Source organism: Schistocerca americana, chromosome 1, assembly GCF_021461395.2.
Source record: "Schistocerca americana isolate TAMUIC-IGC-003095 chromosome 1, iqSchAmer2.1, whole genome shotgun sequence".
NCBI classification, from domain to species: domain Eukaryota; kingdom Metazoa; phylum Arthropoda; class Insecta; order Orthoptera; family Acrididae; genus Schistocerca; species Schistocerca americana.
In genome coordinates, this window is record NC_060119.1 from 968,471,214 (window position 1) to 968,483,484 (window position 12,271).

Below are 12,271 nucleotides of genomic sequence, written 5' to 3' on the forward strand. Positions count from 1 at the left end.
TGGCGTGTGAAAAACGTAACACTAGGCTCCAAAGTAAACTGAGAAATGACAGTGAAGACGAAGGCAGTGTGTTAGCGCCGCAGAGTAATGAATTAACAGACATTCAAAGTAGTAATTTGGTAACTGCTCATAGGGAAATGGAGCAGGCGGCAAACAATGGCACGGACAGTGAAACAATTAGTGAAGAGGGAAGCATTATCGATCGATCGGTCGGCAACAGCTCGCCTCAGGAATCCGAAATGACAGGACACAATTTCGCAAATACTGTAGATTCAGGTTTTGGGTTATCACCGTTTTCTCAAATAAGTCAAGACGCATTTTCTGCTTGTCAAAATGTGAATGTTGCCGGTGCAAATGCACTGCCGAAAAGCGTAGAGAAACAGATTCCAGACACTAATACATTATTATTGCAATTAATGCAACAAATGGAACAAAATCAGAGACAAATGGGACAAAATCTTAAAAAGTTAGACACAGTGGAACAAAATCTCAAAAAGTTAGACACAATGGAACAAAATCAGAGACAAACACAGCAAAAGCTTCAAAAGTTAGACACAATGGAACAAAATCTTCAAAAGTTAGACACTACACTTGAACAAACACGTGAAGATTTAACCACTGAGTTACATAACATTGAATTGAAATGTCAAAAAGTCTGTAATGACGTAAAAACACAAATTTGTGAGCATTTTCAACCTATTTTTTCGCGGCATGAAAATGCATTACAGAATCACGAAGCAGCCATAAAAGAACTGCAAGCCATTGTTCATGAAAATCATGAGACCTTGTGGGCTAAAATTGACTCAGTTGCATCTACCGATTCGGTTACGCAACTTGCAAAAACTCAGGAAAACTTAAAGGACACAGTAGATACTCTGAAACTTGGTTCAGAAAAACACACTGAGGAAATGTGTTCACTATCGGAGAAAGTAGCCGAACTTTCGGATCAGGTCACTAACTTATCTACAAAGGTAGATGATGATCTGAATGACACAAGACCTGTAGCCTTCACTGACACTGAAGAGTGCGAACAAATTAGGAAATTCAAACAAAATCAGAATCGGATTAATACGCAACACCAAAGAGAAATCGGGGAAGTACAAGATCAGCTGACACAGTTAATACAAGAATTACGCATTTCAGAGGATACTCGTGCCCCAACTTGGGAAGAGGGACTTAGAAACACGGAAAAGCCGCAAAATAATAACACAGGGCATTTCGGAAGTTATGAAAGAAATGGGCAATGTGCACCGAATTTTGAGATGGAACGGCCGACACGACCTAACAATGACCGATATGCGACTCGCCGACATGATGATTTTGACTATAAGCTGTTCATTACTACACGTAAATTCAAAACGTTTAAGAATTCTGCCAACGACATTCATCCACAAGCGTGGCTCCATCAATTCTCTCATTGTTTCCCTCCCAACTGGGCATTGGAGCACAGGTTAGAATTTATGTGTGGCTACTTAGAGAATGAACCAGCTGTAAGAATGCGATCGGTCATTCACGATTGCCACAGTGAAGGAGAATTTTACCATGCCTTCCTCTCAGCATATTGGTCTCAAGCCACACAAGACCGGGTAAAACATGGTATCATAATGATAAAACATTTCGAACAATCTGAATTCTCCAGTCTTGTGAAATATTTTGAAGACATGTTGCACAAGAATCAGTACCTGTCAAACCCATACAGCCCCTCAGAACTCATCCGCATTTGCTTAATCAAATTACCTGAACATTTACGACATATTATTTTGGCAGGGCGTTGCAAAGACGACAGTGAAGCATTTCAGGGACTGTTACAAGAATTGGAAATTGACACTGACAATCGCGGAATGCGGAAAGAGGAACACAACAATTACAGGTCACATCCGTCGCAATTCCGCGATGAAAGAAGTAATAACTGGACACGACAAGGCTATTCTCACAACACATATCGTGACCAAAACAGACACCACCCGTATGACAACCGTTGGCAGAGTAGTAATAATTACAGAGAAAGATCGCATTTCCGTAGAAATGAATATGACAGAGATAACCATAGAAATAGACAATATGGTAACCAAAACAATTATTATCAAGGGAGGCAGAATAACTTCAGACGCAACAGTTCGGCGCAGAGTTACGATTCAGGGAGAAATTCTCCACCACATGACCGACAAACAAGAAACTATGTAAACTACCGACATAACGACAGACCTGAATTCCATCAGAACTGGCGAGCTTTAAACAGAGCTGGGCCCTCTCGAGGAGGTGAATTTGTGGAAGTTAGGCCTCCTAATCCCAGTAACGACGCGCGGCAACAAAGAGACAGACAATGACTCACACCGCAGGCAGCCGCGTGCGCCGGCTGGCTCAGAGAAAAATAACATTGACGCTAACCTTGAGCAAGATTCCAGCATTCTTTACGGACGAATACCGCATGATAATTGCATTCAAGTTGAAATTCTGCGTATTAGGAAGAGTAAAGGTTTACACCACATTTCTCATGTAAAACCATTTATTGACAGATAATCTGCCTTTTAACTTTGTCTTTGCCATAAAACGTTTCACTTCACGTTACTAGTATGCTTTAGAAACTGTTACCATGCAACAATGTTTGAAGTTAAACATCCAATCAAGAACCAAGAGAACTTATTTAAACAGAAATGACGAATGCATTGTTATAGTAAACAGACGTCACAGTGTTATTGTGTGTGTACATTCTTGCTTGTTTGTTGCACGATTACGTAACGACTATAAGGCTCACATACTTAGAACATTTACCAGTACTGCTAATGAGATTTTAATGCAACATTTTGGTTTATTTGAAAATACATTCTGAATTTAAAGTGCTTTCTGAGAGATACCAGATGACACAGAGGTTAGTTTATGTGACAGCTACACGATTTTATCACGACGCTACTAATGAGTGACAATTTACAATGTTGCTTTTGCGGTGTATCTGTTTTATATCTGCACAGTTTTCTGAATTCTTCTGGAAATTAAAACATGTTTTATTAGTAACTTTTGTGGTATAGCTACAAGGAGACAGCCTTTTCCATAGCACAACAATACGTTACAGCACAGTACTTTCATCATCACAACAATAAGCGTAATAACTAAGATATCTCTACGCAAAGCATTTCACTTTTGTTTATCATGAGGTAAGTACATTGGCTTCTGCAGAACTTAGCTTTTGGAGGAAAATAACTACGACACTTTCACAGAGATTATCTTACAACAATATGCACATTTAGCGCTACAGGACACGCATTTCAGTGATTAATTTTGTACTTAAAACATTTATTTTTAAAGGTTTTTGAATTACAAAGAAAGTTTTCAGTGATACATTTCGTTTCATTGCTGTAATCTGTAACACCTGAGGGTATAATTACATTAATCCTCAGGGGGGTACACGCTTACTTTGTGTACCATGTGTTTGGCAAGCACAAGGAGCCCTAGCTAATATGGTATTTGCTTATACAACTTTACACATCGGTACCATATTTCTCTAACACACAAATTACACAGCTATCTGATCATTTAACTGAGAGAGACAAACATTTATTTTACTACATCAGTGACAGATGTTTACGCAATTACACCGTTGGATAACTTCAAACTTATGAAACTGTATTTTGTCTGTACTTTGTAAACTGTTCATATTTTTTCGGAATCATTGTGATACTATGAGAGCTTTGAATGATGTATTTGGTATGAGATCATGATTTTTAAAGTACGTTTGAGGCAGCTGACACTTTATGAGCAGAGAATTATTTTAGGCTTAGAAATTATTGGAGGAAGTTACGACGATTTTGAGATTTGACTGAAGTGTTATGATGTTATTATTACGACGACGATGTGTATTATGTTGTTGAGGAATGTTTATTATGCTACGTATTTCTCACGATGAAATATTGAAGAAGTGTCGACGAATATGTATATGTATAATGAGGTAAGGAATAATGAGTAGTGTTTAGGGACTCTGATTTATGAAAAGGATGTTGGAAACCAAGAAACGTACTTTAAGAGTTATGAAATGTGTGACTGTATCACAATGCTGACGAATATTCTTTTTTTGGACACTTATATTTATAGGATTTTGTTTCTACAGATTTGCAACGCTAATTCTTGACCTGTGAAATATTGTTAAATAGACTGCCACGGTAGCAGAAACTGCTGTCGTAAATATTTCCGTACGACAGTTAAGTGACCACCTGCACATAATGCGTCGCGGGCACCCACCTGGGCGACAGCCGCCCGAAAAAAAAAGCCATTAGCCTTTCCGGAAGCACAGGTAGAAAAAAAAAAAAAAAAAAAGGAAGGCCATTATCCTCGGTATTGACATTTCCTTGTTGAAAGTATAATGTGGAGCTCGTAATTTATGATATTTACTGAAATGCCTAATGAAATGACGAGAAATATTCGTACATCTGCACACCTGATTACGACAAGCGTCTTTCTACGAGAGTTGAGAGCTACTAACTTATGAAATGTCACATGACTACTGAATGATATTTTTATGCTTTGCTTTTCATAGTTGCTTATTTCATTTGATACCTGTTTTTCAGCTGTGTTGCAGCACTGCTTTTATAAAATGAAATGCATTTGCTAATGTGAACACTTTCTGTCAACAGATCTATTAAATAATTATTTTATGATCCACATTCTTTAAAAAAAAGGAGCACTTGGAAAGGAAAGAACAATAAGAAGGAACTAGTAACAGTAACACGTAATTTTCTTTTCAAGTACATGGTAATATTTTTTTTTACAATCAGTTGTTGTGGTGCACCACTTTAATTACATAGACATTAAGATGTGAATATACATTTCCCTTATCTGCATTGTTGTTTTTAGTGTAATATTTTTTCTGCTTGCTCTATGTCATGTTTAGGTATAAGTTGCTGCTGTTTGCCAGGCATAGTGTTATTGAATTTGACTTTTGCTAATTTATACTGTAGCTTGCTTTGCAATTTTCCATTTTTTTCATTGCTGTTTATAATAATTGTTTTACGTGCTGCTGCATTGCCTCATCCCTTAGTTTAGCATCTGAGCTCAGTAGATTTAAGATAGCTTAAGAGGGGGTAGACTATATGAGAAACTGACTATGGAGAATAGGTAAAGAATGCATTGCGAAGTTATATAAAAAGGATTTGGGCCCAAATGAGTACTGTACAATCAGAAATAATTATTTTGAAAGAAATATGAACAGAATACAGAAAGCATGCTTGGATAGGATTTTTTTGGTGGAAACAAAGGATGAAATAAGAGGAAAGATATATGAAGTTTTGGGTTGGACTGCAGTACCAAATATTACACTGAAAACGAACCCTGTCCTTTCCTATTGGTGTTATCCCACTATGTGTGTGTGTACCCTTGTGTATTTGTTTTCTTCCTGTCTCTGTGTAGTTTCATAGAATTTTTTTCTCTTTTAATATTAAGCTACATTCACTATGAGGAGGAATACTGTTATCCTCAAATATAAGTTGCATTAATAATATGTTATTTTCTTTGTAAAGTTGTCTACAATTCTGTTCTGTTTCAATGTTCATGTGTGAAATTAATGTTTCGAAAACTATTCTCATTATTTTATGTATGTACTTATGTCACTATTTTTGTAACACTGATGTATATGTTAGTTCGATTCTTTTGTAAAGCCTGTACTACAAATGTTATCTGTATTATTATGTTCTTTAATGATGTATTTTGTACCTTTGTAATTGTATTCTTATGTTATAAAATTGTAATTGTCACCAGTTCATGACATTATTAACTTGTTAGTTACATTTCACTGCACACGTTTCTGTTGGTCATAGTATATGGACAATATGTGAGAAGTAGGGACTGTTAGTGTTTGCACGTGTGTTGATAATTCAGCAAGGGACTGGATAACAGCATTGCTCGTTCTAAGGACAATTCCAAAAAACTTTGTGAGTGCACAAGTGGTGTTTTATGGACTTGCTATATTCTCCGCAAGACTCTTCGATGGTGAATGTGCACCTGCACAATCGCAACAGATGGCTGCTGGTCATCTCTACAAGGACTACAGTGGGTCTGCACCTCTGGTGGCCCACCAATACCATTATCTCTACAAGGACTACAGTGGGTCTACATCTCTGATGATCCATCAGTACCATTATTTCTACAAGGACTGCAGTGGGTCTGCGCCTCTGGTGGCCCACCAATATCGTAATCTCTACCAGGACTCCAGTGGGTCTGCTCTGTGATGACCTACCTACCAATATTCTTCAAAACGTCGACTGACTCTGCTGTGGGTTTACTCTGTTGTGGCCCATTACCTGTCTGCATGTCGAGTCAGCACTGTCTTTCCGTTGGAAGGACAACACTACTTCTTCAAGACTGCATGGAAATCCACTACGTCTGTGTGCATTGTCTTTTACTGGTCAGACTTTGAGAAAAGAAACGGCAGTTTCACTGTGATGAACAATGTGGACTGTCTTTATGGACTGCGAGAAATTTTGATCTTTTGACCAACATAATATTAATAAGTGTGTGCATTTTATATCTTTGTTACTGTAATTGTGAAAAATTTTTGTCAAATCTGTATTGGCCAGTGCCCAACACCATTTGTAAAAAATTTTTGTGGGGAGCATGGGGGCTATGTAAGTAGGCTGTTTATGTTTTCTTATTGGCAACGTTACGTAGCGCTCAATATGAAAATCACTGGCTGTGCTGTGTGCAGTCTGTCGCTAGTTTGCATTGTTGTCTGCCACTGTAGTGTTGGGCAGCGGCAGCTGGATGTGAACAGCGCGTAGCGTTGCGCAGTTGGAGGTGAGCCGCCAGCAGTGGTGGATGTGGGGAGAGAGATGGCTGAGGTTTCTAATTTGTCATGAACTGATATATATATTATGACTTGTGATGATATTAAGGTAAATACATTGTTTGTTCTCTATTAATATCTTTCATTTGCTAACTATCCCTATCAGTAGTTAGTGCCTTTAGTAGTTTGAATCTTTTATTTAGCTGGCAGTAGTGGCGCTCGCTGTATTGCAGTAGCTTGAGCAGCGGAGATTTTTGTGAGGTAAGTGATTTGCGAAAGGTATAGTTTAACGTTAGTCAGGGCCATTCTTTAGTAGGGAATTTTGAAAGTCAGATTGCGTTGCGCTAAAAACATTGTGTGTCAGGTTAAGCACAGTCATGAAAAATTGTTCAAAGGGGACGTTTCACATATATTAAATAAGTTGCTTTGACAATGTTGTAGGGCAGTATCGCGAATGATACGACGCTCAGTAGCTGCAATTTGATAACGGACGTCAAGTAGGATGACGACATCGTGTGGCAGTTCTCTTGTTAACTGTGAAAACAATTTACTTAATTTACCACAGTTTGAATTTCAGTAGAGTTTAACCGCGGTACTGCTACGGCCGCAGGTTCGAATCCTGCCTCGGGCATGGATGTGTGTGATGTCCTTAGGTTAGTTAGGTTTAAATAGTTCTAAGTTCTAGGGGACTGATGACCATAGATGTTAAGTCCCATAGTGCTCAGAGCTATTTGAACCATTTGAACCATTCAGTAGAGTTTCTGTTTATACATTCCCTCATCAAATAGTACAAACGTTAAATAATAATATATCGTCAGTTATCATTTTTGTTGTCTTTCCAAGACATTTAGTTGTGTAGATCATGTTACTCTTTTAGAAAAACTGAAGTTTTATGAAATTGATGCCTTTATGTACAGCCAGTTTGCCTCACCCTTAAGAAACAGAATGCAAAAGGATGTGCTGAATAATTCAGACAATGTCGAAAAAACAGAAAATTTAAATGACGGGGTGGGGGAGGGAATCACGAATGGAGTCCCATAGGGTTCAATTTTAGGTGCACTCCCGTCCCTTATATATCTGAATGACCTTGCAATTAACATTCAACAAGCAAAATTGGCGTTTTTTGTAGACAGTACTAGCGTTATAATAAACCCCTTTGGAGGGAAAGCCGCAGAAGAGTTGGTAAGTGTTTACCAAAGAATTATTAAGTGATTCTCTGAAAATGGGCTCACCCCGAATTTTGAAATAACACACTATATTCGACCACAGCATAGTACCCCCGAATGTTTCATTGATTGTGACACTGCATTCAGTACTGCACAACAAACACGATCATACTACCAATGATGAACCACGTGAGCAGGAGTCCATAAACAGCGCAGAATGCTCAGAATTGTTGCGTATGTATATTGATGGAAACTTGAACTGGAAGAGACATATTACTCAACTTCTCAACAGTCTAATGCAGGTACTTTTGCTCTTCGTATAATTGCTATTGTTTGAGACAAAAGTATCAACTTTCTCACATATTTTGCATATTTCCACTCAGGAATGTCTTACGGAATTAGTTTGTGGGGTAACACATCAGTTAGAAAGTAAGTACTGACGGCACAAAAGCGAGTACCGAGAATAATATATGGCGTTCACCCATGGACGTCTTCAGAGAGCTAGGCATTTTAACTGCGTCGTCACAATGTATACGAGTCGTGTTGCAAAACTAGGGGCCGTTTGTCTTAACAAAATTAAGCTAGTGGGAAAATGTTTTTATTGGCAGTAAAACTTTTCTACATATCTACTTTACTTTTCTAAATAATCACATATACACACTTTCTGTAACACTGCACCAGCTTCTTTAACCCCTCTGTATAGTCGTCTGCCGACTGGGAGTTGCGCCACCTGGTAACGGAGTATAGAATTCACCGTCATTTTGAAACCGTTGTCCACCTAGCCACTTTTTCAAATGCAAGAAGAGGAACTAGTCGCTTAGTGCGAAGTCGGGATGGTAGGAGAGGATGCTCAAAAATTTCCCAGCATAAATATTTTATGTTCTCGGTGATTTTGGCAGCGGTGTGAGGGCGTGTGTTGTCGTGAAGGAGGATTATGCTAAACAACAGTTCCCAGCGGTATCGATACTGATCACACATCTACTTTGGGTTAGCGTTCCACAGTATACACCAGTATAATTGTAACCCGTCGTCCATGAAATCAATCAAAAGTACGCCCTTTTCGTCCCAATAAACGGTATCCATCATTCGATAACGCAGACTACTTAAAAATTTTTGGTGTGAGTGAACTTCAATCGCTCCACTGCATAGACTGCTGCTCCGATTCTGCTTTGGTGCACGATATCGACGTTCATCGCTCGTAACATTGTGGGAGAAAATAACTGTCCATCTTGTCTATAGCGCTCTATAAATTGTTGTTCACTACGCATTCTTTCCTCTTTGTGCTAATCAGTGAATGTTTCTGAAAGCCCCCTCTCACACAGTTTGTGATATCCAAGTTGTTAAGTGACAATCCTGTAACTTGTGGTTGGAGCAATATTTTAGAATTCATTAGCCAGTTCACTTTGTCAACTATGTCGTCGGACCGAATGCTGGGCCTGCCACTCCGTTTTTCACCGTAAATATTTGAGTGGCCATTTTGAAATTCTGGATACCATTTTCGAACTTGTTTGTCGTTCACTATTTGAGGTCCATACACTAGGCATAGTTCACGATGGAATTCAACACCTGAAGATCTTTTGGCCACAAAAAATCTAGCCACATCGCCCACTTTAGAACTGGCGGGATCTACAGTTGTCTCGACCATTGCGATCTGCTCTCACGACTGGCAAAAAACTACTGAATCAAACCAATGCTGAAGTAGTTTCCTACAGAGTTGACAGACGTCGCTGCATGCCTAAAACTTCAGTCAGGGCTAACATCAGTTAATATTGGTCACCGGATCTTAGTTCTGGAATACGCCTCGTATGTTGGCAAATGAAGGTCGTCATAAATAGCTCATCACAATTTGAGAAGAACAGTGATGTTAATCCCGACAACACTAGAGGAAATAATTACCTTTATCACCCAGTATTAAAGATGTCAGTAGCCCAGAAACGAGTGAGATACGCAGGAACAAAATTTTTTATCAGCATTAAGTGTATGACAGGTAGCGCAACAAATTTTGAATGTAATTTAAATTCTCCTCCGCTGTTCCTCATGAGTAAGACTAAAAATGATAATGTGTTCGTTGATGTTAACACTGATGATGTATACATATCCTGTAAACTGAGTCGTCTAACATATTTTCTATAAAACAATCGGTCAAATAATCCAGTGATAAGGTAGCTCACTAACTAATTGTCGCGGATAGAAGCCCTAGAAAAATGTATTCAATCTGTTCAACAAGAGACTATGCATCCGTAAAAGTGTAGAAACTATTAATTGCCTGTGTGGAAATAGGCACAGGAACAGTTCCTGCTAAGACGACGGACGCGCGTACTTCTGGGATGGCGCTGTAACACGACAGGGAACAGTCTGAGTGACGGCGGACCCCCACTAGCTGTCGCCGGCGCCTTCCTGCCTCTTCCGCGGTGCTATCTGCTGCACATCAGTGCGCCTCGCCGTCACATCTCGCCCGGGTTTACTTTGTCGGACGCAGATGAAGCGCGTGGCTGAAAGCACCCGCCGGCAACTGTCGCTTAAGAGCGCCTGCTCCCCCAAACCACGGTGTGTCGCTTCTTTTGAAGTCTATCCACTATCCTTTTCCGAGCCTCTGCCTGATTCCCCGTGGTACGTTTTTTCCGCAAGATATCTACAAAGGTTTCTGGCTCCACTAAAGCTTAGGTGTAAGCTGCGTAAATAAATCCCATCCGATCGCTAGCCATTATGAAAATTGAATTAATCCTTCAGAGCTGCCGCTGTCTGTTACTCCTCTCATTCTTTTGCTCTGCCGTTCTTAATCTGTGGCATCGTCATAGGTTTAATAAATATTTTCGCCGTACTGTCAATGTAGATTGAGAAATACAATAGCGAAACGTGCAGGGCAGTTCTTATCACTCAACCCATAATCTGCTGGCCATTAAATTGCAACACGACTAGGAGGTAGAATTTTCTAATATCAGTGTAATTTCATTCAGTGTATATTTAAACCCCTAAGGTAGATGTAAACTGAAATATTTACCCCTCCCCTATTGTCTCCTACAATTGAGAAATGTTGGGATAAGTTGAGATAACGTACTAGACCTTCCAATACTGTTAATAGTCCGACTTTTTTTCGAACCTGCATATATCAATATTTTTCACCTTGAATGTTAGCTATCAGCATAGAATTACATTAGTGAAGATAAACTCCTTTGGCGAGATCGCTGATACGAATTTATTCTCGATAACAGAGATATCATCTTCAGAATCAACAGACAGGATATTGTGTGTCTTAAAACAGCAGTAAAATTACTCTTTTTCATGAATCGTAAGTACGTAACAGACTAAAAGACTGATGCATCGGCATGTCAAAATTGAAACAACTACATACATTCTTATTAAAAGCGGTGCCCTGGCTGCTGTGATATACTCTGTAGTGACTAATGTAAGACAGGTACGCAATTGTTTCAATTTCGACATGAGATGCACCAGTCTTCTAGTCTGTTATGTACCTGCCAAATGATGAAAAAGCGTACTTTTACTGCTATTTTAAGGCATATGCAGTAACCTGTTTGTCGAGATCTGAAGATCGTAACTTTGATTGGTGAAACCGGCTATCGAGAATAAAGATTATTATTTGCCGTTTTGGCAAAGAAGTTTATCTTCACTAATGTATTATCACAAATAGCCTCTTGCTTCTCAAAATGAACAAACTAAACAATATAAAACTGACAAATGTTAAATCATAGCGACAGATCGCAGCTACGTTCCATGGGCATGCAAGTAACTAATTAACAACCGGAAAAGGGAAAATTTTAAACCAACGAGAAAATGAAACTGAAACAGGATTCCCTAGGAGCGATAGATAAAGATGGAAAGTACAAAAGAATTCACTCTCATTTCGGACCTGGCGAGCTAACAGATTGACAGTAGGACTGTTCACAAGGGACAGTCAACGAGGAAAAAAACACTATACCAAATTTTCAGTGACGAAGACTGTTGTCACTGCTATATTTCACCATGTTAGTTGTTATGAACGGTGTTGGCAATAGGAAAGTATTCAGAGCCAATAGTTGCTTGTTTTCCACACCGTGACCATGTTCCGAGAAAATCCTTCTGACTTGTCAAAAACAGTACAAATTTTTTGTGAGAGTAGATGGAATGATTTTTTCAACGCGTATTATAGAGTGTCACTTCCGGTAATCGAACTGACAGAATTTGTGAGAACCTGGAAACCCAGCGGGTGCCCTTTCTCCCATAAGCGCACTGAAAATTGATTGCACTGATGCAATGCTACGATTTCTGGAAAGTGTAGGATTGTAGGATTAACCTGAGAAACATCGAAAGTATTTCCACATCCTTGTTCTACAGTGAT